This window comes from Macaca mulatta, chromosome 6 (genome assembly GCF_049350105.2).
Source record: "Macaca mulatta isolate MMU2019108-1 chromosome 6, T2T-MMU8v2.0, whole genome shotgun sequence".
In the NCBI taxonomy this organism is placed as follows: Eukaryota; Metazoa; Chordata; class Mammalia; order Primates; family Cercopithecidae; genus Macaca; species Macaca mulatta.
Genome location: NC_133411.1, coordinates 68,288,556 through 68,315,054, shown reverse-complemented (window position 1 = coordinate 68,315,054; position 26,499 = coordinate 68,288,556). Strand labels below are relative to the sequence as shown.

Sequence of the window (26,499 nt, the reverse complement as noted above, 5' to 3'; positions counted from 1 at the left end):
TGGCTGGAGACCCCGGCTCCAAAAATTTTAGGCATGGGCTGACATTTCAAACTCTCCAGTGGCAAACCATCTAGAGCAGTCAACTCACATTGACTATGAAGTGCATGCGCTACTTTGAGTAACTAGGCTTGATCACAGAGGTCCTTGCATGGCCTCCTGGTCTGCATGTCAAACAACAGTGGTTATTGTTCTCTGGATGCTAATGCTGTAGGTATTAGATGTGACTGTTCTCCAGAGACATTCCTAGGGAGTTGCTAATGGTGTGGTGGTAATTGCTGTTATTATTTCATAAACATTGAAATCTTTTATTTTTTGTAAAGTTGTCTCCTTGAATACTGGACTGTAAAGGTGTGTGGATGTGTTCTACCAAATTGAGAATTCTAGTTAATTGAGTTCTGGTTATTTAACTTTTTACCGTGGTTTGTACTTGCTGCTTGTTCAGAGTCTAGGCAATTTTACATGGGCATATTTTATCCTTTCTCCCCATCTCCATTAGTCTTCAAGATCAGGAAGATGATTTATGTCATTTTAAAATAGAGCCTTCCTCTGTCTCTCATTTTCCTTCTCTCTCTCTCTAAGGTATATTGCTGCCTACTATATCCTGGGCCCTGTGCTAGAATTTCTCTTGTGCTAATTTTTATTGATAACATATGATGGCTTAAAATGTCATCTACTGTTTAGTAAATTCATAATAGAAAATAACTTTGTTCCCTCACAAATTTTTATAGACATTTAAAATTAGCACTTCAATATCCAAGTATTTTGCTTTTTCTTTTCTGGAGAGAAACTAACACCTGTAGGTATTTGTTGACATGCAGAAAATGCATGCAAGAATTTTAAAATCTTTTACCCTATAATTGGTCGTGTACTATTAACTAGACCTCTTCTTTAGCTCTCTTACTGTATAGGCTCTTCTGTTTTCCCAAATTCTCTTCTCTTTCTCTAAATTCTTCACCCTGTTCCCCACCCTTTCCCTGCCTTGTCTCTGGGTTTTTGTCTCTCTTGCCTCATTTTTCCTTCTTTCTCTCTCACTTTCTTCCCCCACCACTTCTTTCTTGTTTACACTCCCTGCTCATGTTTGTGCTGCTTTGTGTTTGTGTTTATATCTACCAGGGGAAGGACCAACCATCTTTATTTTTAAATTTTGTTTTACTTTAAGTTCTGGAATACATGTGCAGAATGTGCAGGTTTGTTACATAGGTAAACGTGTGCCATGGTGGTTTGCTGCACCTATCAACTCATCACCTAGGTATTAAGCACCGCATGCATTAGCTATTTATACTGATGCTCTCCTTCCCCTCACTGCCTCCCAACATGCCCTGGTGTGTATTGTTCCCCTCCCTGTGTCATGGGTTCTCATTGTTTAGCTCCCACTTACGAGTGAAGACATGTGGTGTTTGTTTATCTGTTCTTGTGTTAGTTTGCTGAGGATGATGGCTTCTGGCTTTATCCATGTCCCTGCAAAGGACATGAACTCATTCCTTTTTATGGCTGCATAGTATTCCATAGTGTATATGTGCCACATTTTTTTATCCAGTCTATCATTGATGGACATTTGGGTTGATTCCATGTCTTTGCTGTTGTGAGTAGGGCCGCAATAAACATATACATTCATGTGTCTTTATAATAGAATGATTTATAATCCTTTGGGTATATACCCAGTAATGGGATTGCTGGGTCAAATGGTATTTCTGGTTCTAGATCATTGTGGAATCACCACACTGTCTTCCACAGTGGAACCAACCATCTTTTAAAGCAACAAATGACATCCAAGTGTGAAGTCGCAAGTCAAAGAGCTAGAGAGTCATACGGTTTCAGAGTTGTCGCAGTTTTGAAGATTGATCCTCTGGCAGGGTCCCCCTCATTTTGTACCTGAGAATATAGGTCTAGCGAATAATATCACCTGTCCAAGCCCACACAATGACCAGGCTTCCTAGCTCTAATTTATCAGTCCAGTCCTTTTCTTAAAAATAGTTTCTGAATATATGCAGGTAAAAATAATAAATAAGCCACCATAAGTTACAGACTTATGTATGTCTGCTTCTATGGTGCCAAGGAAAGAAAACAAGGGGGAGGCATGAACATAAAAGAACACAGGTGCACTTATACGTTGTTTCTTCAAAAGATCATGAAAAGATAGCTTAGAAATTGCCAATAAGAACTACAGACAAACAAGCTCAGACAAGTTACGGCAGAGAGGAGTGTACTTAAAGTTAGAAAGCAGGAGAAGCACGCTTGTCAACAGGAAGAAAAGGAGGAGCTATGGACCTTACAGTTGGAAAATGTGTTCAAAAAAATAAAGAAGTTGATCCTTCTTGATTTTTCTTGTTTTGAAATTTATGGCAACATGTACAACAAACCTATTTTAATGTACAATTTAAAATTAGTATGCTGTGATTTACTTGGGCTAATATAATTGTAAAACACTTTTAAGCTAGACCAGCTGTAATTATATTCCCAAAGATTTGATTTTTATCATTAGTTACAGTTAATAAGACATTTATGATCTCTTTTTGGTTGTCTCTGGTGAAGCATTGTTGGCGATGCTTTCCTGACTTGAAATTCTCCTGTGTGTTGAAATCGAATTAGGAAAATGAGTAAGTAAATAACTTATCCTAAAAGTGTAATCTCTCCTTTGTGACATAAATTAGAAATCCATTCACATCTGTGGAATAATTCCCAGTTTTGCAACTAAATAATCTGATATGCACAAGCAAACATGCCTATCTTTTCTCAGTCTAGGAGAATTTGGTCACTTTCTACTTGAGCAAAACAAGCTATATGTGCTTTTAAATAGATGTATCATTTTCTCAAAATTGGATTATAAAGAGCTGATCTGAGATGCAATCAGATGGATAATTAAACAGCAAAGGTAAGAGGCTTCTGACTGTGCATGCTTACAGTATTAATTGAAAAAATAAAATATGATTTTTAATCCTAAAGGTAATTTGACCGATGCACATGTACAATGATGTAAGGTTCTGTCACTTTCCATTTTAATCTCGGGATCGTGGAGCCATTTGAACCTAGCTTTCTCACAGAGAATGGACAAAGTTTGACTGAAGAAATCTGACCGCATTTTATGTTTTTTTGGGGTGTGTATAGTTGAATGAAAACATGAAGATAATACTTTTAAACAATTTTTTGATTTTCTTTTTTCTTCGTTCAGCTATGATGCTTTATTTTCTCAGATCTGTTTAATCATCTGGAATACTTTTTCGAGTGATTTTTAAAATGGCAAGAAATGTTCCCTCTTCCATAATGTACCTGTTGCCTCTGAAATGCCATTGGTGTTTGAATTTTTTAAATCCTCATTTGTGGCAGTTATTACATTTTGCTTCATGTTATAGTAATTTGGCTTGCAAACATATCTTTTGTACCAAATTTTAAACTCCTTGAGGACAGAGTTCATATCATTGTCTTCTTTACCCTGGACCTTTCATTGGTGAAATGTTTGTGGAATCGGCAAATGAACGTAAGACATACATTGCCTTCTGACAGTGGGCAGACATGTGGCGGGCTGTTGCTGGGTAATGTGCTCATAATGTCCTGCAGATTAATTTGGTTCTTTGATCGAAAATGAAGTGAAAACATGCATCTGCAGTTCAACCTTTTCCCGGTGTTATTCAAAATGTAATTCAATGTGATCAATTACATTGAAAATAATTGAGAAATGAGATGACACTTAAATTAGTTGAAGAGAATTATGGGTTTTGTCCTTGGTTCTTTGGATAAGTAAACTTTTAGTGTTTTCTCAGACATTTGCAAAATTCTAGGGGTTGTCTGTTCTTTCCTATAGGACATCCAGATCCTGAGGCTTTTCTTCTTATCATTTCTCATTTAACTGCTTATTAATTCTTTCCAAGAGAAGGAATAAGAAGTATGAATTTTTGCTGTTAATTGAACCTTCCCTTAAAACTGTTTGGAGTGTCTTTTGGGCTATTGAGAAACACTGTTTGGTCACTTTTCCTGGGCTTCTGAGAGTCCAGTTAGAAGAGTTCTTTATTATTGTCATGACATAGTTAATAATAATATTTTCTGTTTCACTTTTACATAGCATAACTTTTCAACAAACCTGGCAAAACATCTTCCAGGCATTCTGGTCAGTAGAGATCCTGTTATCAGTTGTGCTGCAAGACATTATTGAGCCGATAGTGTAACTGGTCCAGTTTCCCCCTTTTGGCTCTGTAGAGAGTCAGAAGCATAGCAGCGGGTCCCATGGAAGTAGGGATGAAAGGGAATTCTTCTTTGACTTTTAAAAATCTCTCAACTCCATTTAAAACTCTGTAAGTTTTCCTCCTTGGGAGATACGGAGTGGTTCCAACATCCTTAATATCAGTTGCATTTTGGTCACATTCAACCTTTAATCCCTTCTAAGAATGGGAAATTGAAGACATCTACTATGACGTCCCAAAGGCCTGTAGTTATTGAGAGAGCTGGCAAGACTAGAATTATAACTTGGGCCTCTGCTATTATGAATATATTGCTTGCTGCGAACTCATTTGGAGCAAACTTGTATTATTGTAGAAGTAGGAAAGAGGCCAAAAGAGAGACAGGGGCAAAAAGACATGATCATTAAGAAAAGATAAATGTTTGAGCTGATGGCTTTCCCAATTTTCCTGATTTAAGCATTACACATTGTGGACAGGTATCAAAATATCATGTACCCCCCAAATATGTACAACTATATCAATTAAAACAGTTTAAAAAGTGATCAAAAGCAGTAGCAGAAATATATTCCTCATGTAATTTTCATTGCATTTGAGCATCTAGGATTTTTGACAAGACTTCCGTCTACCATAGGGTGCTTAGGAGGCCTAGTGATCTCCAGAACTGTGGGGTATCAGTTCATCAGTCGGCTCCAAGACCACGTTAAGTGCTTACTTAATGCAGAGCACTATCTTCAATGCTTTGAAGATTCTAAGTTCCATTTTTGACCTGTCTTCTATGTTGGGCAAATTATTTTTATGAGTTTTGCTTCTGCTTCCTCATTTATGTGTAGGCGACAGTAATAGTAATGGCTGGGTAACCTCACAGGGAACTGCAGGTTGAAGGTGGGGAAGCATCTTCTTCTAATATACCCATATAAAGACATAAAGACAGCATTTATATATTTGTAGTCAAATCATTGGTTCATCCTATTTTCTGCAGGTGAAGATAGATATCACCATGCCTATGGCCAATTATCTTTATCCAGTTCAATTTGGCCAGGTCAACGAAACTTGTATTTATGTCATACTCTTGTATTGTGGGAGATAAAAGAATAGTGCCCCTAATTTAGTTTTGGTAAAATTGAGGTTAAGTGATTTTCCCAAATTTATTTTGATATAAAGTAAATTGCAGATATAAGTTTTTCAGTCCCTAACCTTTTGTTCTCATTTAATTATTCCACGAGGAAATGCTGCATATTAAAATTATCTTCTTAAATGGCTCACTCAATCCTTTTGTCCCTGACTTCTCCAAGTAAAACAACTAACCCCCATTTTTCAGTTTGTTGTGAATTCAGTTTGTCCAAACTAGGCTGGGGATAAGTTAATTAAATAATTATATAGTGATTAACATGGGTTAGCATTTATGTCAAATTGGGGCAAAACCACCTTTTGAATACCTAGAAGGTAGTGAAATGTACTTAATACTAACATCATCATGAATATCAATCACAGGTTTAGAAGTCTTTTGATATATATGAGCTAAATATGGGTTGAATTCCCACCAATCATATCTTAACAGATTTTTTAAAAAAGATAAGTCTCTCAATCAGCTGGTTTGTCTCTCTCATAAAAATGACAATAAAATTATAGTATGTGAACTTCTGATTATTTAGATTCCAGTTAAACAGGATTTTACTTTAATTTCTTTTATTATGAAGAGAGAGAATAATGGTTTCCTACTTTTCAGTTCCATTTAGGAGGAACTTGTTTCTTTCAGAGCACCAAATGAAGCCTTCTTGCTGGCCATCCTATAGGACCTTTGCACTTGAATCTCTGGTTTCTGAATTTGGGACATTTTATAATATCTCCTAAGATTTTTCCAGGTGATCTTTAAAAATAGGTTCTAGAGAGATTTTAACAATCAAATTAATGGTTTCTCTGTTTAACTCTTTTAAAATATATTTTCATGATCCTCTGTGTGTGTGTGTGTGTGTGTGTGTGTGTGTGTGTGTGTGTGCGCGCGCGCGCACAGGGGGTGGGTGAAGGGAGATGTGGGGAGAACAAACAATAACCAAAGAAATAACAGTGGAACTTAAAAATGTTTTCTACTAACTTGTTTGCTAATAATTATTCAGGCAGCTTTATGAAAGCTCTTTGGAAATTCTAGAAGTGTTTCCATTTCAGGCTTAATATATTTGGATTATAAATAAATATCAGATACCTTTTGGAGGCATTAGAAACTAAACATTATGCAAAGGCTACCCTCTGTTGCGTCAGGAGCTTGAATTGTTTTCATTAAAATATCTGCTATGAAAGCACTGAGATTAGATGGGATGTTAGCTCCCCTTTTTCCTGCTATCAAATGTCACAGATTTGTATTGTTGGTAGAAACTGAGATTTCATTTTCCTTCATCCCATTCTGATGCTGGCTTCCCTGAAGCAACACTCCTGTTCCAGATTTTTATGCTCGAGGTAAGTCAGAAAAGGAATTTCGATGAGGCATGAGTTTTTTGATGAAACGTGGGGGAAAACCAAATGGGCATCTTCAGAATGAAAGCGTACGTCTTTGTCTGTCTGAATGTGTGAAAAAGAAAAATGCTGAACACAGTCTAAACCTCCTGCTGGTGTGATTTTTGAGTAGTGTTGATGGTCAACATATGAATGAAGGTTTTTCTGTTGCAAAATGCTTTATTGTTATGTGCAGGGCAGACATCTGTGTGCCTGCCTTAAATTTATGAACTAATAACATCTGTTCCAAGAAATCCTGTCAGGTCTTTAACAGCACCATTTTGTTCTGAGTTATTCTGGCAAATGGATGATTTTGCTTTTAAGTAATTATTTTTTGAATTTCTAAATATAAAGTCACATATGGTTTAATGTATGGGGAGGATGCCTTTTTCATCAATGAAAACTTTCAGAATTGACTAATCGCATTTTCTTTTAACAAAATATCATTCATTATTTTCTTCTATTTGGAACAGATGTAAATGTCAATAAAATAGATTCAAGCAAATTTTATGAGTGAGATTACAGATAAATGATAATAAGAAAAATCATGAGAAAACCCAACCCAAATAACTGAGTCGGGCTGTACTATAAACAAAGTAAATTTAAAAACATATGTCCCCAGAGAACTGTGGCTAGTAGGATAGATACTCTCTGAGGCTACCCTCCTAGGGTAGTAACAGTAATTCTGCTGAAACCAATTAGGCACTGTTGAGAGCAACTTCTCGCTGCCGATGAAGGGACTGGATCCTGTAGCCTGGTGTCCTTGTCAAGTCCTCAGTGTGTACTCAGCTTGCCCCTGATAATACACACTGGTCTTAAATGAAACAGAGTGGCAAATATTTAGAGTGAGTTTTATGTGTCTTTGGGATTTTTCCTTCCCCACCATTGGTAAATAGCACGTTTCCTCTGCTGATCTGTGACCTTTGAGATAACTTCCCTTGTTAAACACACACTCATTTGTGTGGGTGTTTGTTTTCTTTCTTTTTTTCAAAAGCTATTCCTTCTTTTCTACTTTATATTCAATTGCTTTCAGCACAGAGTAAAGTAAAGATGAATCTCTTGTCTGTAGTTTTGAAGGGAGGGAATGAGAAGCAAAGGAATTAGCAATTGCAAAGATAAACCTACAAAGGCAAACTAAGTAGAAACATACTTTTTCCGTTGCAAATTATGCTTCACTACTATAGGCTGTAATCCCTATGCTGACATATCTCAGAATAAAATGTAAGTTGCTTGAGATGCTATTCTGAAGCATGTGATATGGTTTTATTGATTGATAAATTTATCCATATGATGATAGTCGTAGATTTTCAGAGGCCCCATATGGACTGTATGAAATGAAAATGTTATATTAGCAATGGATGAGAACATGCCACTTGCCCTGCTCCATACAAACTTTGATTCCTAGGAATCAGCACATGTTAGAGAGCTGGAGGCCACCGTATGGTGTGCAAGTGCTCCTGTGCTGAAGTGACACCAGAACAATCACCACATTGCCATCAGGCTATCCATCTGAGGCACGGTTTTCCTTCTTGTTTCAATCTGTATCATTCCTGGAGAATTTGCTGAGGCCCCCAGGGCAGTGCTGAGGCCTCTAGCCCCACCAAATCTCTTTTTCTGTCCCTTCATCATTTTCAGGTCTGACTGCGTGTAGTTTTCCTGTGTTCTCTAATTTCTGGGCCAAAGCTTGGCAGGGGGCAGGCGCAGGATTAGGTTGAAGAGGCCAGTATGACCAGGCATACCAAGGTTCGTTGTGCTATACCAGAGGTATTACATTAGACTAATGAAGAGATTATAGAAACTTAGTTCTCCATCTGAATTCTCTTATTAACACATCACTGTGAGTCAGCCTGCTGCTTTCAGTGTTGTGTGTTTTTTTCCTTTGTTACTTCTGTTGCTGCTAATGATATTGGTATCATTTGTTGTATCAATGCAACTGACTTGTACTTCAAGTCAGTATCTCAACCAACCTAGAATTTCTTGTCTAGCTATGGTAGGTGGTATGGGGTGGTAGTGGTGTTGTCTCAGGCTAGTATATGATAGTATGATTTTGAAGTCTATTTTTTTTCCCCCCTCATTTAACAAACTAGTGTGAACATCTATCCATGCCTTTTAAACACTTTTCTCCAAGATAATTTTTTATAGTTTTTTAATGGTTAAATAACATTAATTCAGCCAATAAAATTTAAAACTTTTTGCTACTGTAAAGATTATTGTGTACCTCCTGGTAGTTACATCAGGATTATTTCCTTAGGATGCAGAGCTTGTAGGTTAAAGAGTATAGTTATTAATAAAGGTTTGTTTTTTTGGCCGAACTGCTCTCCAGAAAGTTCTTTTCCCCTTCAATTTATTCTCCTACCAGCAGTGCATGAGAGGGCACATTTTCCCATATCTTAAGTAGTGTTGTTTTGTAGAGACGTTGCCAATCTGATATGGGGCAAATGGCATTTCACTGTGGTTTTTCTGTGTTTGTTAAGTCACTAGTGAGGTTGGATAGTTTTTTCCTTTGCAAATTGCCCTACCAATGTTCCTTACTTATTTTTCTTTTGAGATGTTTATTTTCCAGTTAATTTTATTCACAATTTTTGTATAGTATAGATAGTAATCCATGTGTCTATAGGTTGTTTATAATGTAAATATTTTTTTCCAAGTTTCTTAGTCACTTTTTGACTTTTTCCTTTGGGTATATTTTTACATTCGAAGTTTTTGTGCATGTGATTGAGTCTTTTTTAATTGTGGTAAGAATATTTAACATGAGACTTGCCCTTTAAAATTTGTTTACATCTATAATATAGTATTATTAACTATGGGCACAATGTTGCACAGCAAATCTCTAGGACTTAATCATTTTACATAACTGGAACTTTATACCCACTGAATAGCAAATCCCCATTTCCCCCTTCCCCACACCTGGGCAGTGGTTGAGTCTGTGATGTTTTCCTTTTAAAGTTGCTGCCTTTGGAGTTAATTTAGAAACGACTTCATCATCCCAAGATCACACACATTTTTCCTACATTTTCTTCCAGTTTCTTTATTTTACATGCAAATCTTAATCCATCTGGAATTTATTTTGTTGTATAGGAGTGCAAGAATTTAACTTTATATTTTTCTCAGATAGTTTTCCACTTGCCAGTGGAATAATGATTTGTTGAATAATCTATCCTTTGCTTTTTAAGTTTTACCTTGAAAAAACACAATATAAAATTTTGGATCTAGTTTTTTAATATAATTTATTGATAACTCTTTGTTTTGGACAGCATAACGTTGTTTTAATTACTGTAATGCAGTTAAACATCTGATAGCTTGAATCATTCTTATCTTTTTCAAACATTTCTTGGCAGTTTCTTTCATCATCTCCTGACCAGATGGTTGTCATAATGTCTTAATTGCTCATTCTAACATTGGTCTCACTTGCCTCTAATCCATTCACAACAAAGTTGGCTGAATTCTTGTTCTAAAACACAAATTGGATCACATTACGCCCTTCTTGTTGTGTATACTTCCAGCTATTTTTATAAACTAAAAATGGGTCCTTTGCCTATAGCAAGATTTTAACCTGAAGTCCAAGCAACTTCTGAACTTCAGAGTGTTTGTAGACACCATTTCGGTGATTTTTTTTTTTTTCTGAGTAGAGGATTGATAGTATCATAGATTTTGAAAGAGCCATGACTCCAAAACATTAACAACCTCTGTGGAACAGGAAGAAAGTCAGGCCCCCCAGAATGGCTTGTGAGGAGCAGGTCCTCCCTTGGTTGACATTTCTTTCTTACCTGCCTGCCCTCTCCCTGACCACTCTTCCACATCCCCACCCTCTCCCTCCTGGACTGCTTGCAGTTCACTAGCCAGTCTGCTGTTTCACGCCCCAGTGCCTTTGTACATGTTATTCCTCCTGCCAAAGTGTTCTCCCACACATACCTCACCCATCTGGAAAATTGTTCCTTGTCCTTCAAACAACAATCAAAGAACCTCCTCCTCTATGAATCTTTGTCTGATCCCCTTAAGGAATGCTGACCTCTCTCCTTTATTGTTAACTGCTGTACTTAATCTGCATTTTTACTGTTACTCTTCTACTCTTCTTCCTCTAGTCATACTATAATATCTTTGGGAATAAGGACTGTGTTTTTGTAACCACAGAGCCCACTGCCTGGCATAGCTTAGGCACTCGGTGAATGCTTGATGAACAGATGAATGGATACAAAAAATGAATGTATGGCAGGACATAGCCCTGGTGAAATCACTGGCAGGGGCTTGTGTGAAGTAACTGCATAAGAAAAAACAGCATGCCATTAGAGGTGAAGGGACCAGCTTTGAGTTTAACAGAAATAAGGACAGAATGGGTGAAGCCATAATGTCAACTTTGAAATACCACCATATATTAAGAAACCACATTTGAAGTTCTAAGGATCCTTAAATGAAGATGCTTTTTACCAAATACTTTTCTAAATTTCCCTGAGTGGTTATAACATAGAGGACCTATTTCCTGAGCTACCAGGGTCCTAACACATACGTTTTTATGAGCTGGTCACCAAGAGTTATTGGTAATCACAAGTAATGAAAGCACAGCTTTGGGTGAGTGGGTGGGTAGCGTGGGTGAGGTGGAATATGCCATGTCTTGGACCAAAGCTATTCACATTGATGTGTAGCCATTGTTTTCATGATTCTGGCACCCAGTGGATGTTGAGTAAATATTTCGTGAGTAATTAAATGCTGAGTGTGTAGCTGGGGGTATGACAGCCAGCTAACTGTGATGTCTACTTTTTCAACTCTCTGAGGTGGCAATGCTAATTTTGCTGGAGATAGTAGCATCACTGTTTTACTTGGTTCCCTCTATTCATACTACTTAATTTTAGCTAGTTCTTACTATTACTTGCTTTGTTTACTTCTTGGATTCTCTATCGCATTACCTTTGATGCCACCCACCATCCTACTCTGGGCAAACAAACCTTGTCTTTGTAAGAATGTTAAGTTAATCTGACATAAGCCCTTCAATTTCACTCCTCAAATTCTTCTACATCAGCATTCTTTTTTCTACCCTGGGGAAAAAGAACCTCCTCATTTAAGTGTGCTTCCTCTTCTTCTTAAATATTGCCTGTGCAACTTTTTGTTTTGTTTTGTTTTTTTTTTTTGAGGCGGAGTCTCGCTCTGTCGCCCAGGCTGGAGTGCAGTGGCCGGATCTCAGCTCACTGCAAGCTCCGCCTCCCGGGTTTACGCCATTCTCCTGCCTCAGCCTCCCGAGTAGCTGGGACTACAGGTGCCCGCCACCTCGCCCGGCTAGTTTTTTGTATTTTTTTAGTAGAGACGGGGTTTCACCAGGTTAGCCAGGACGGTCTCGATCTCCTGACCTCGTGATCCACCCGTCTCGGCCTCCCAAAGTGCTGGGATTACAGGCTTGAGCCACCGCGCCCGGCCTGCCTGTGCAACTTTTTAACTTTTCATCTCTCTTTGTCCATTTACCTCTTCCTTTTTTTGCAGACATCATTAGAATTCTCCATCCTTGAAACAACTCAACAAACAAAAATTTAATAATTGAATACCTTAACTTTCACCCTTCTTTTTACCTCCAAACTTCTTGAATGATCTATGACCACTATCTACACCTTTTCTTCATACATTGAGGTCTGGAAATCTTTATTACATGGTTTCTTCTCCAGTCTCCAAATTACTAAAAGTCAATTTCTCAGTTTTCATTTTTATTCACCTCTTGATAACACTCGAAACCATTAAAATTCCCCTTTATTTTGAATGGGCTCTTTCTTAATGTCTATCACGCTCAACTGTCTATTTGCTCAGATCTTTCTGTTTTGTTTTCTGTTTCTTCCATGGTCTTCTTTCTGATGTCCTGAGAGTAGATATTAATGTCTAATATCTGCAGGGATGACACCCCAACCCTAACCTTCAACACAGGCCTCTTTCCTATGTTCAGATCTACTGTTTCTGGAAAGCTCTACCATCTGCCCTACAAAAGCTTCAACATTAATAGAAATTCCATATAATTTAAAACAAAATTCCACTTATATTTTCTTTCGAGTAAATGTTTAATTTGAAATACTTACATTAATGATGAAGCCATTTTTCTATCCACCCAAACCTTAGACCTGAGAATGAGCTGTTTGCTGATTTTTCTCTCATAGCCAACCAGTTTCAATGTTCCCTGATTTCTACTGTTACCCAGGCTTTCTTTTATATTCCTGCTTTTATGGTGCTTATCTAAACCCTGTACTTTTGGCATGTAGTATTGTATTGACTATTTATTTATTTATTATTTTATTATTATACTTTAAATTCTGGGATATATATGCAGAACGTGCAGGTTTGTTACTTAGGTATACACATGTTGTGGTCGTTTGCTGCACCCATCAACCGTCATCTACATTAAGTATTTCTCCTATCCCTCCCCTAGCCCACCCACCCTCTGACAGGCCCTTGTGTGTGATGGTCCCCTCCCTGTGTCCATGTGTTCTCCTTGTTCAGCTCCCGCTTATAAGTGAGAACATGTGGTGTTTGGTTTTCTGTTCTTGTGTTAGTTTGTTGAGAATGATGGTGTCCAGCTTCATCCATGTCCCTGCAAAGGACACGAACTCATCCTTTTTATGGCTGCATAGTATTCCATGGTGTGTATATGCCACATTTTCTTTATCCAGTCTATCATTAATGGGCATTTGGGTTGGTTCCAAGTCTTTGCTATTGTGAACAGTGCCACAGTAAACATATGTGTGTATGTGTCTTTATAGCAGAATGATTTATAATCCTTTGGGTATATACCCAGTAATGGGATTGCTTGGTCAAATGGTATATCTGGTTCTAGATCCTTGAGGAATCGCCACACTATCTTTCACAATGGTTGAACTAATTTACACTCCCATCAACGTGTAAAAGCATTCCTATTCCTCCACATCCTCTCCAGCATCTGCTGTTTCCTGACTTTTTAATAATCGCCATTGTAACTGGTGTGAGATGGTATCTCATTGTGGTTTTGATTTGCATTTCTCTAATGACCAGTGATGATGAGGTTTTTTTCATATGTTTGTTGGGGGCATAAATGTCTTCTTCAGAGAAGTGTCTGTTCATATTCTTTGCCCACTTTTTGATGGGGTTGTTTGAGTTTTTCCTTGTAAATTTGCTTAAGTTCCTTGTAGATTCTGGATATTAGCCCTTCATCAGATGGATAGATTGCAAAAATTTTCTCCCATTCTGTAGGGTGCCTGTTCACTCTGATGATAGTTTATTTTGCTGTGCAGAAGCTCTTTAGTTTAATTGGATCCCATTTGTCAATTTTGGCTTTTGTTGCCTTGCTTTTGTTGTTTTAGTCATGAAATCTTTGCCCATGCCTATGCCTTGAATGGTATTGCCTAGGTTTTCTTCTAGGGTTTTTATGGTTTTAGTTCTTATGTGTATGTCTTCAATCCATCTTGAGTTAATTTTTGTATAAGGTATAAGGAAGGGATCCAGTTTTCAGTTTTCTGCATATGGCTAGCCAGTTTTCCCAACATTATTTATTAAATAGGGCATCCTTTCCCCGCTGCTTGTTTTTGTCAGGTTTGTCAAAGATCAGATCATTGTAGATATGTGGTATTATTTCTGAGCCTCTGTTCTGTTCTATTGGTTTATATATCTGTTTTGGTGCCAGTAGCTTGCTATTTTGGTTACTGTAGCCTTGTAGTATAGTTTGAAGTCAGGTAGTGTGATGCCTCCAGTTTGTTCTTTTTGCTTAGGATTTTCTTGGCTATATAGGCCCTTTTTTGGTTCCATAAAGATGCTTTTCCTGGCTTTAGTTGTTTCTTCTCTAGGATATTCTTTACATTGCAACCAGAATAAGTCATCAAAGGTCCAGTTATGCCACATTCTTGCTCAAAGATCTTCAATGAATCCTGATTTCTGTGTGATAATGGTTAATTTCCTACATGGTTAACATGTACTCTGAAGCTAGACTGCCAGGATTTTGATCCTGGTCTCACTACCTAGTTTTGTGACCTTGGAAACGTTACTCAACTCCTTTGTGCTTTAGTCCATGGGGATAATCATAGTGCTACCTCATAGGTTTGTTGTAATAATTAAATGATTACCCTGCACATGGTAAACAGTCAATGAATGTATGCTATTATTATTAGTCTGCTATTTGTGGGCTTTCATATTTTATCTGAAATCCAACTTTCTCACTGCTCACTATTTCTAAACACACTGCACATTTTCAATATATATGCATTTCAATATCTATCTTCTGCTTCCTCTGCCTGTAATACCCTTTTCTACCCTCTATCTCTCCTGTGTCTTTAGAAATTCTATCAGTTCTTCAAATGAACCTCAAATAGACTTCCTCCACGAACCTTCACCTATCATACCAGACATAAATGATTGTTTATTTTTCTGAAATTTCTCAGCCTATCTTATACTTTTCCTGTTTACTTAATTCGTGTTGGCTTAGTTTAGTTACACACGAACAAATCTTATGTTGCCTGATGGACTGTAAAGTCCTTGAAAACGGGGTTTGTGGTGTTTTTTTTTTTTTCCATATTCTAAAGTAACAAGGAAAGTTCTCCAAACATAAATGTACTAAGTATTTGTTGAATGAATATAGGAGGAAGGGTGTAGGTTTTGGATAAGAAATCATTCTTATCAAATTAGTCGAAAATGACGAGTATTGTGTTGGATGCATAAGTATAGAATTAGTACATCTAACTCATCCCCCACGAATATGTTTTTGTTGTTAGCTTGCTGCTAACTGGGCACTGGCTGTTACCTTGCAAAGTCTCTTAAGTAGGAAAGAGCATGGCACATTTAGAAACTCACAGATCAGCAATACTGTAGTGAAGTGAAGGAGGGAGAAAGTGCCATGGGTTGAAGTTGGAGAGAGATGGGATAGGTCACTAGAATTTGCAGGCCAAGTTATGGAGTTTAGTTTAGTTTGTGGTTGTTGTTGTTGTTGTTGTTGTTGTAGAACAATGGAAAGCCTTTGAAGGGTTTTAAGCTGGGGAATAAAAAGATAATACTTTACTTTTAAAATTGCACCCAGGATGGATGGAAGACAGAGAGTGGGAAGATGAGTGAAAGCAGAGAAAACAGTTGGGCACTCTTGTAGGTGAGAGGCTGCTTGGCCGGGGCTCAACTGGCAACAATGGAGATGTAGAGAGGTGGGTGGAATTGAGATTTATTTTGAAAGTAGAATGGACAGGATTTGCTGATGAAATGTTAGGGAAAAGAAAGAAAGCAATTTGATGTGATGTCTCAGTTTCTCACTCAAACATCTACATGGATGTTGTGGCCATATTTCTTATTTAACTTATGGATGCAAGAAGGTTTCATATAGTAGGTAATTTCCAACAATTCTTAGGCATCACTTTACCTGACTTAATAAAAAAGTCTGATGCCTTTGGGAGAGAATGAATTGTTCCTGTACGACCTTCAGAGACCGAGTCATTGTGGGTGCTTGTCATGCAGTACTCACTGAGGTGTAGGGGAATGCCTTCAAGGAGAAGATGTATCTTGAGATGGATCTAGAATGAATATCAAGCTAAATTTAAAATTATTAAGGATGGAATGAAGTTTGTGTTCATTACCCACAGTCCATTTGTGTCAATTTTCAGGGATGTCTATTATCCTGTAAAAAACATGTATTTCCCCAGTTATAAGAGCTTTGATATTGGTGTGAAAACAATGGTCCCTAATTAAGCCATAGGGTATTTTGGGAATTTAAATAAATGTTTGGTGGTTTATTTATTTAAATAAATAAACTGGGAACTTCTGGAGAGGTGAAATATTGTATCGGGGGATGCATTGTTCTTTTTAAAGGCCACATGGTATTCTGCTACTTTTATGTCATATCATGTACATAGCCAGTTCCTTCCTGATGGACATTTAGGTTGTCTCAACCTTTTCCTATCTCTAACAGTGCATGCTTGTGCAAGTATATCTGTAGGGCAAAATCTTAAGGATGGAATTATTAGGTAAAAGCAGTTACCAAATTTACCAATCTTCCTTTCCAGAAGACTGTCTGGGAATGACTGCTTTTCTTACCACCCTACCAACACAGGTGCTAATCTCATAGGAAAAAAAATGCTACTTAATTTTAATTTTAATTCATGTTTCTTTTGACAGGAGTTCAATCAAGTACCTTCCTCCTATTAACATGTTTATTTCCTCTTCTCACTTTTAACCATTCTTGAACCTCTACAATTATGAGAGAGTAATGACTATCAAAAAGAAAATTTGCTCATTTTTCTGACATCTCTCAAGGCACTGAATAGAGGTCCTAATTTCCAGGTCTGTGCAGACTGACTTGGGATACTCAGGTAATGGTCTCTCTTCTGTCAGTGAACACATGTATTGAAGCATATATATGCCAGGCTCAGTACTAAACACAAGGGGTACAGTCAATGAACAAAATACACACAATATTCTACCCTCATAGAGCTTACCTTTTAAAGGGGGTAGCATACAAAAAATAGATTAGCTAAAAATATAAATATCAAGTGGTAATAATACCACACAGAAGAGTAAAGCAGAGAAAGGGTTTAGATGGTGAAGATAGGAGAGCTGCTCTTTTACATGAGGTTAACAGGAAAAGCATTTACAAGTACTTCTCCCTGCTTCTTTCTTATCTGTGTGCTCTAATTTTACTCTCCCTCCCTTGTTTGATTCTTACTGTTTCTTGCAAGTGTAAATTCTCTAATGCAGAACATGGTTAGTGTTTCGTTAATGGCTTTCCCATAATAATTACATTAAAATGATTTCTCTCCACTATGAATTCTCTGATATGTCAGAACAAACGAATGCTATCTAAAGGCTTTTTAAAATCTGTTAAATTTATAGGGCGTATTCCAGCCCTCATCAAGGGTCACTTCACTGCATTCTCAGATAGTGCCCGCTGTCCTGCGTATGCCTGCTGTCAATCACAAAAGAGATGGCTTCTTAATGGGGCTGGTTTATGACTTTTTTCCTTAAAACAAAGTCAGTCTTCATTTGGAAAAGTTGTTCTAATGAGGGAAAGTAGAAATAAAAATTCATCGTAGCTTCTATGGCCAGACATAAAATGTCTACAGCAGGATTGATCTGGAAACATAAGCTTTTATTAATTTGTTTATCTGGATGCTTCTGAAGCTAGAAAGAAAGACTTTCACCATAGAAGCACTGACAACTTAATTTCCATAATGGATTCAAAGATCTAAAGAATATCCTCAATTTACATATTCTCTCTGAATTTATGTTCAAAGAAAGGGTATTAATATAAATGTAAAGTAAAATAAGACAAAGCCCAAGTATATTAAGACTATTCAAGGCCTGCAATGCAAATTGCAGTGGAAAAGTCGACCAGTAAGTTATTGGGAAACAGAGAGAAACTTGGGATCCAAAGATAGGAGAGGATACCCACCATCAACTTTCAGTGAAACCACAAGCTGGCCACTTAGCTTTTCTTCTGGTCTAGAGTCAAATATGAAACAATAGCCTTTATTTATTAAATACTTTGTATAAGGCACTGTGCTCAGTACATTATATATTATCTCATCCTCATAGTGAGCCTGAAGGGTAGTAATTTCATTGTAACTTATAGATGAATAAACTTAGAGACAGGTCGAATAGCCTGCCCAAAACAAGCAGTTAATAAGTGGAATTGGGATTTAAACTTAGATTTGTCTGATTCCAAAGCTTGTGCCCAACCAGTGTTTATTGAGTACCTTCCAAAGAGCCAAGCAACAGTTTAAAATAGGTTCACATATATTCAACTATCACAACAACCAGATAGAGTAGATATTCTGTTGAAGATGAGGAAATGAGGTGGGGGAGAAAAAGTGATTGTGTTGAGGTCACACATCTAGAGAGTCAAGTCAGAATATGTATGAACTCAAAACCTCTAGCTCCAAACCCATGATTTTTCTTTTTTAAACGTGACTATAGTCTATTCTCTGTACAATATTCATAATATTTTTCTCCAGTTGCCTGCTCCCTTGAGGTAAAGGGATAATTAGCAGAGATTCCTTGCAGAAAATTGTCAAATACCAGCACTTTTAAAAACAGTGCTGAATTTTCCCATTATTTAGCCCATTACTTCATTGAGCCTAATTTCGTACTTCTAAAAACAGCATAAGTTCTGTGGGTAGTGTTCAGTATGCTTCAGTGAACCGGATGCATCCTGGTGGCCTGAGAAGACTCCTACTGCTTCTAAACATGTATGAATAATGGTTGCCACCTGCAAGTAGCTTAGGCAGTGGGCAATCATACTTCAATTCTAAAGGGTTTGGAAGGGCTGAGTATTTTCTGTTTGAAGCTCAAGCTAGATTAAATGAATTCTTGATCTTAATCTACTTTGAACTCTACTTGGAACACATCGTGAGTTGTTTTGACTTATCATTATTAATTTTTAAATACAAATACAGTGCTCTAGTATTGAGAGCATAGGATTTTGAATAGAAGAAAATTTGTCTTGAAAACATTCAAAGGAGAGTTCAGGGAAATAAATGAAAGCTGATGGATTTCTTAAAATCTTTATCGAGGATTAATATTAGAAACTTGCAATACAGTCTAACTGATTTTTGACTTTGTTTCTGGGCTATTAATGATTTTATATAAGACACTATTTGTAATTTCAGAACAAATAATATGGTCACATTTCTTGTTCCTAATAAATTGGTACTACTTGGGATCAATGGATGATTGTTGTCATTCCCAAAAAGATTTTTTAACAACAGAACCAGAAAGCTAATTCATAAGTTATCAATATTCAGCACTTTGATAAATTCAGATGCATTTGCCTACCTAAAGAAATGCTACCTGAAAAGCTACTCTGGCAGGCTTCTCCAGAGTTTCACTATCTACTCTGAACTTTTGTTTACGTAGCAATAATTTCTGCTGTGTTCCTTTTCCCTACTAGCCTTGATAGGCTTCTTAGCTGAATTGTCCTGAAGCCTATAAATCAGCCCTGGAGGCTCTGAAAAATTAAAGATCTGTCTTTTTTGTTCTGTTTAGTAAATGTTAGCTTAAGAAAGTCTGCAATGGAAGAACACTCAACTTGTCCTAAACGATTCTCTCATTTATTCAAGTTGCAAATAGAAAGAGGTATTCCCCAATTTGATATAAAATATTGGACTTCAATTTCTAAAAAAAATCTTGAAAGCTACATGCTCCATAGACTTCTAAGCAAAGAGAGTCAAGAGACATTCATCTTCTTGAATCTTCATTAATCTTCACATTGAATAATTCTCTCATTTATTCAAGTTGCAAATAGAAAGAGGTATTTCCCCAGTTAGATGTTGGACTTCAGTTTCTAAAAAATATTGGACTTCAGTTTCTAAAAAAACTTGAAAGCCACGTACTCCATAGACTTCTAAGCAAAGAGAGTCAAGAGACAATCATCTTCATAACTAACACCAATTGTCATAAAACTTCCCAATGTAAACCTAAACTTTTTGTTAGGAGTAAAAATAAAAAAAGCCAAACAAATGAAAAGCTGTGAACTTTCTAAAACATCTTGAAGATTCTCTGGAAATTTAAACATTTAAGTTATATGTTAAGTTGTGTCTATCAAGCAGGTACTTTAGAAAAAGGGAAGATTTAAACAATTTAAATATATGCTCTAGTTTGATTTATAATACTTTTTGTGTCAAAGAAATTCAGGATAGAGATTTAGTAATCAGAGTTGAAAAATGCATAACACATTGTTCTAGTAATTCCCATCATTCAAGAGGAACCATCTGTACTGAATATTCTTAGTTTTTCAAGTTCAGTTTTACATTGCAGACATAAAGAAACTACTTTTGTATCGCTTAGACAACAATTCTGTTATAGAAGTTTACTGGCTAATGGCAAACACATCTCATAATTGTCCTTCCAGTTTCTTGACCCGTGTTTACTTTCCTTTGATTTCATGCCATAAGTCAGTGCTCTTGACAAAGTATACTCTGAACATATTTGTAAACCATCATTTTTTCCAAGCAGTTAATCTCTAACTCCCTTTTTCATTTCTGTATCTCCATTGCATTTTCTTTGCATTGTTCAGTATCCTTCATTTGACATACAGACCCATCCCTGAGAGCAAGGGAAAGAGAGGAAATCCCTGGCTTTTCCTTTTGTACCTTGATTTTTTCCATTCAAACTCATCATTGTTGGTGCATTGAAATCTGGAGGTTTGAGTGAGAGATGGAATCAGAGAGATTTAGGAATGGATTCAGATTCTACAACTGAAAGCCGTTAGGATGCCTATGAGCTTTGTTTCTGCAAAATATCTGAATTACAAATTGTATTTAACAAGTGAAACTAAGTTGTGTCCTACTAATTGAAAATCACTTTGGTTTATGTTACCTTTTTGTGTATATTTAAATCCATTAAGTCTTTCTTACTTTCACCTTCAAAATTAGAATAATCTACACAATTCATGCTACTGACTCTGCCTTTTAAGACACACAAATATTAAAAAAAAAGAGAGAGAGAGAGAGAAATGTTCTGGTGTCTCCCCCTCAGCCCAGTGAGATGTGTTACACAGTAGTCTTTGTTATCAGCCTTTGGTTTCTGATCATTTTGAAAGCTTTCAATCTCCATCACTTATGAAAGTCTGTGAACAATAATTTTCATTTAAAGATTTCTTACAGTGCCGAATCTTACAACCATTTATAAATTCATGTCATGTTTTCTTAAAGTTACAGAACTCTTTTCAATTTTTAAGCCTTAACCTCTTGTCTGCATAGCAAATCCTATTTATCTTTTAAAAAGCTGAATTCAAGTGTCAGCTCTTGAATGAAGATTCCTGATCATGTCAATCAAAGGAAGCTTTCTCCTCTGAAATGTATTTTTTTTTAAATATTAGTTTCAGGGGCACATATTCGAGTTTGTTCTAATAGATAAATGGTGTGTTTTGGGGGTTTGATGTACATATTATTTCATCACCCGGGTAATAAGCATAGTACCCGATATGTAGTCTTCTGATCATCACCTTCCTCCTACCCTCCACCCTCAAATAGGCCCCCCTGTCTGTTGTTCTCTTCATTGCGTCCATGTATACTCAATGTTTAGCACCCAATTATAAATGAGAACATGTAGTATTCAGTTTTCTGTTTTTGTGTTAGTTCTCTTAGGATAATGGCCTCCAGCTGCATATGTGTTGCTGCAAAGGACACGATCTCATTCTTTTTTATGGCTGCGTAGTATTCCATATTGTATATGTACCACATTTTCTTTATCCAGTCTAATGTCGATGACCATTTTGGTTGATACCTTGTCTTTGTTATTGTGAATAGAGCTGCAATGAACATATGCATATGTGTATCATGGTAGAATGGTTTATATTCCTTTGGGTATATACCCAATAATAGGACTGCTGGGTCAAATGGTGGTTCTGTTTTAAGTTCTTTGAGAAATTGCCAAACTGCTTTCCACAGTGGCTGGATTAACTTATGTTCCCACTAGCAGTGTATAAGCATTCTGTTTGCTTTGCAGTCTCACCAACAACTGTTATTTTTTGACTTCTTAATAGTAGCCATTCTGACTGGTGTGAGACGATATCTCATTGTGGTTTTGATTTGCATTTCCTTAATGATTAGTGATGATGAGTATTTTTTCATATGCTTGTTGGCCGTGTATATGTCTTATTTTGAAAAGTGTCTGTTCATGTCCTTTGCCCACTTTTTAATGGACTTGTTTGTTTTTTTGCTTGTTAATTTGTCTAAGTTCCTTGTATATTCTGGATATTAAACCTTTGTCAGATGCACAATTTGTAAATATATTCTCCCCTCCTGTAGGTTGTCTGTTTACTTTGTTGATAGTTTCCTTGCTGTACAGAAGCTCTTTAGTTTAATTAGGGCCCACTTGTCAATTTTTGTTTTTGTTGCAGTTGTTTTGGCATATTCATCATAAAATCTTTGTCAGGGCCTATGTTTAGAATGGTATTTCCTAGGTTTTCTTTAAGGGATTTTATAATTTTACATTTTACATTTAAGTCTCTCATCCATCTTGAGTTGATTTTTGTGTATGATCTAAGGAAGGTGTCCAGTTTCAGTCTTTGGCATATGATTAGCCAGTTGTCCCAGAACCATTTGTTGAATAGGAAGTCCTTTCCCCATTGCTTGTTTTTGTCAACTTTGTTGAAGATCAGATGGTTGTAGGTGTGTGGGTTTATTTCTGGGCTCCCTATTCTGTTCCATTGGTCTATGTATCTAGTTTTGTACCTATACCATGCTGTTTTGGTCACTGTAGCATTGAAGTATAGTTTGAAGTTAAATAATATGATTCCTCCAGCTTTATTCTTTTTTGCTTAGAATTGCTTTGGCCATTTGGGCTCTTTTTCGGTCCCATATGAATTTTAGAATAGTTTTTTTCTAGTTCTGTAAAGAATATCATTGTTCGTTTGACAGGAATAGCATTGAATATGTAAATTGATAAATTCCTGAAAACATTCAACCTGTCAAGACTGAACCAGGAAGAAATTCAAACCCTGATCAGACCAATAGCAAGTTCCAAAATTGAATCAGTAATAAAAAGGTTACCAGCCAGAAAAAGCCTTGGACCACACAGATTCACAGCAAAATTCTACCAGACATATAAAGAAGAGCTGGTACCATTCCTACTGAAACTAATCCAAAGAATTGAGGAGGAGGAACTCTTCCCTAGCTCATTCTATGTGGCCAGCATCATCCTGGCAAAGACATAGCAAAGACATAACAACAACGAAAAAATTTCAGACCAATATCCTTGATGAACATAGATGCAAACATCCTTAACAAAATAATAGTAAACTGAATCCAGCCCACATAAAAAAACTAATCCACCACCATTGAGCAGGCTTTATCCCTAGGATGCAAGATTGATTTCAACATATGCAAATCAATAAATGTGATTCACCACATGAACAGAATAAAAACAAAAAACACATATTCATCTCAATAGATGCAGAAAAGGCTTTTGATGAAATTCAAGCATCCCTTCATGCTAAAAACCTTCAACAAACTACGCACTGAAGGACATACCTCAAAATCGTAAGCCATCCACAACAAAACCCACAGCCAACATCACACTGGATAGGCGAAAGCTGGGAGTATTCCTCTTGATAACTGGAACAAGACAAGGATGCCCACTCTCACTGCTCCTATTCAACGTAGTACTGGACGTCCTAGCCAGAGCAATAAGGGAAGAGAAAGAAATAAGAGGCATCCAAATAGGAAGACAGAAAATCAAACTACCTCTGTCAAACTACCTAGAAAACCCCATAGTTTGGCCCAAAAGTTCCTAGATAACTTCAGCCAAGTTTCTGGATACAAAAATCAGTAGCATTTCTCTACACCGATAATGTCCAAGCTGAGTTGCCAAATCAAGAACATAATCCTATTCACAATAGCCACAAAAAATAAAATATCTAGAAATACAGCTAACCAGTGAAGTAAAAGAGCTCTCTAATGAGAATTATAAAACATTGCTGAAAGAAATCAGAGATGACATAAACAAATGGAAAAACATTCCATGCTTGTGGATGGGAAGAATCTCATCTGAAATCTTATAGCTAGAGAAACCTAGCATACAAATTTGGCTTTTTTGAGGGTGAATGAATGGGAGAACTATTAGTAGTTACATTGGGACAATAATCATAAACTGGAACTATCCTGTGCATACTGGATGTATTGTCACCCAAGTTATTGCCTTTTGGGATCCTAACTGTTAGTATCAAGGACTTTGGACCAAGGTCTATCTGGTTCCAAATTCTGGTTCTCAGCATGACTTTGAGTAAATTATTATATCCTTTGCCATTCACTTATTCTTTTCATAGCTGCTTACTAAGCTTGTATTAGATGTGTGCAAATCGTGAGGCATTGGTAACACAATGGTAAATAATATTTATGGTTTGTGCTATCATGAAGCTTATATCCAACTTTATCTACAAAGTGGGGCCAAGGACACCTACATTATGAAAATTTTTTATATCATTGTGAGAAACAAACAATATTTGTGAAGCATTTAGTAGGATTTTTAGTATATAGGAAGTCCTCGGTGATAACTATAATTTTCTTTGTATTTTTCATATGCCACTTTATTGTATAGCCTCACGCATAATTGTAAGATTTTTGAGTAGGAGGCAAGTCTTATGAACATTTATATATCTTCAGGCATCAGTATAGTAGCCTCTCATTGCATGAATGAATTTATTGAGTGAATTATACTAAACACCAGGTATCAGACTTCTTTTTTCTCATTATCTCTTCTGTTTTTTGTTCCTCTGTTGTTTCTTTCCTGCTCTTTTTGGAGCATATGAATATTTTTTAGTGTGCCATTTTATTTTTTCTATCGGCTTTTAGTTATACACCCCTTATCTCTCTCTTTCTCATTTATCTTCTTTTTTTATTTAATTTTATTGATTGCTCAAGGGCTAAAAATATGCAGCCCCTATACATTAGAATCTGTTCATACTCAATTTTGTATCTTTCCACATTTCACACTTAACATTTCACAAATGTAGTAAACTTAAAACATTTTATTTCAATTTAGTCATCCTCTTTCTTTTCTTTTCTTTTAATTTTTTTGAGACAGGGTCTTGCCCTCACCCAGGCTGGAGTGCAGTGGCACAATCATGGCTTACAGTGACCTCAAACTCTGGGGCTCAAGCAGTCCTGCCTCAGCCTCCTGAGTAGCCGGGACTCAGTCATGTGCCACCACACTTGGTTACTTTTTTATTTTTATTTTTAATAGACATGAAGTCTCATTATATTGCCCAGGCTGGTCTTGAACTCCTGGGCTCAAATGATCCTCCCTGCTGTGCCTCCCAAAGTGGTAGGATCACAGGCATGAGCCACAACACCTGGCCTCATCTCCCTTTCTTTGTGTGGTTATTGTCATTCGTTATTTTAACATGTCATAACCCCCACCTTAGAGTGTTTTCACTTTTGCCTTAAATAGTGGTCTTTAAAGAAATTCTAAGAAAGAAAACATACTTTTTGTATGTCTTTTTTTTTTTTTTGAGACGGAGTCTCGCACTGTCGCCCAGGAGTGCAGTGGTGCGATCTCAGCTCACTGCAAGCTCTGCCTCCTGGGTTCACGCCATTCTCCTGCCTTAGCTTCCTGAGTAGCTGGGACTACAGGCGCCCGCCACCATGCCCGGCTAATTTTTTATATTTTTAGTAGAGACGGGGTTTCATCGCGTTAGCCAGGATGGTCTCGATCTCCTGACCTCGTGATCCGCCTGCCTCAGCCTCCCAGAGTGCTGGGATTACAGGCGTGAGCCACCGCGCCCAGCCAACTTTTTGTATTTCTTATAGTGTAGGTCTGCTGGTGATTAATTTTCTCAGCTTTTGTTTATCTGAAAGTGCCTTTATTTCCTTCTCAGTTTTGAAGGATAATTTTGTTGGATGTGGAATTCTGAGTTAACAGCTTTGCTTTCGTTTTTGCTTTCAGCAATTTAAAGATGCCATGCCATTGGGGTTTTCAGTCCCCATTGTTTCTCATAAGCCTATGATCATTCTTATCCTTGTTCACCTGTACCTAATGTGTGTCTTTCCTCTGGATGCCCTTAATATTTCCTCTTTATCTTGGATGTTTTACAGTTTTATTACAATGTGCCTGGGTGTGGTTTTCTTTATATTTATTCTTCTTGGGATTTGCTAAACTTCTTGGATCTGTTTGATTATTTTGCAAAGTTTTCAGCTATTATTACTTCAAAAAAATTTTTGGCCCGTCTCACTCGCCTTTCCTTCTAGGATTCCAATTACTTTCATGTTAAGACTATTTGGTATTGTCCTACCTATTCCTAAATCTCAGTTCATCTTCCTGATTTTTTTCCCACTCTTCCTTTCTAAGATTAAATAATTTCTACTGATCTGTTTTAGGTTCTCTTTTCTTCTGCCATCTCTGATCAGCTATTCAGACCTGTCCACTGAAT

General features: G+C 36.8%; 1 protein-coding gene across 3 annotated transcripts in view; it reads left to right on the top strand.

Moving 5' to 3' along the window:
* PDE4D (phosphodiesterase 4D) overlaps nucleotides 1-26,499 on the top strand; it is a 1,577,486-nt gene that overhangs the window by 71,852 nt on the left and 1,479,135 nt on the right. The window lies entirely within an intron of this gene.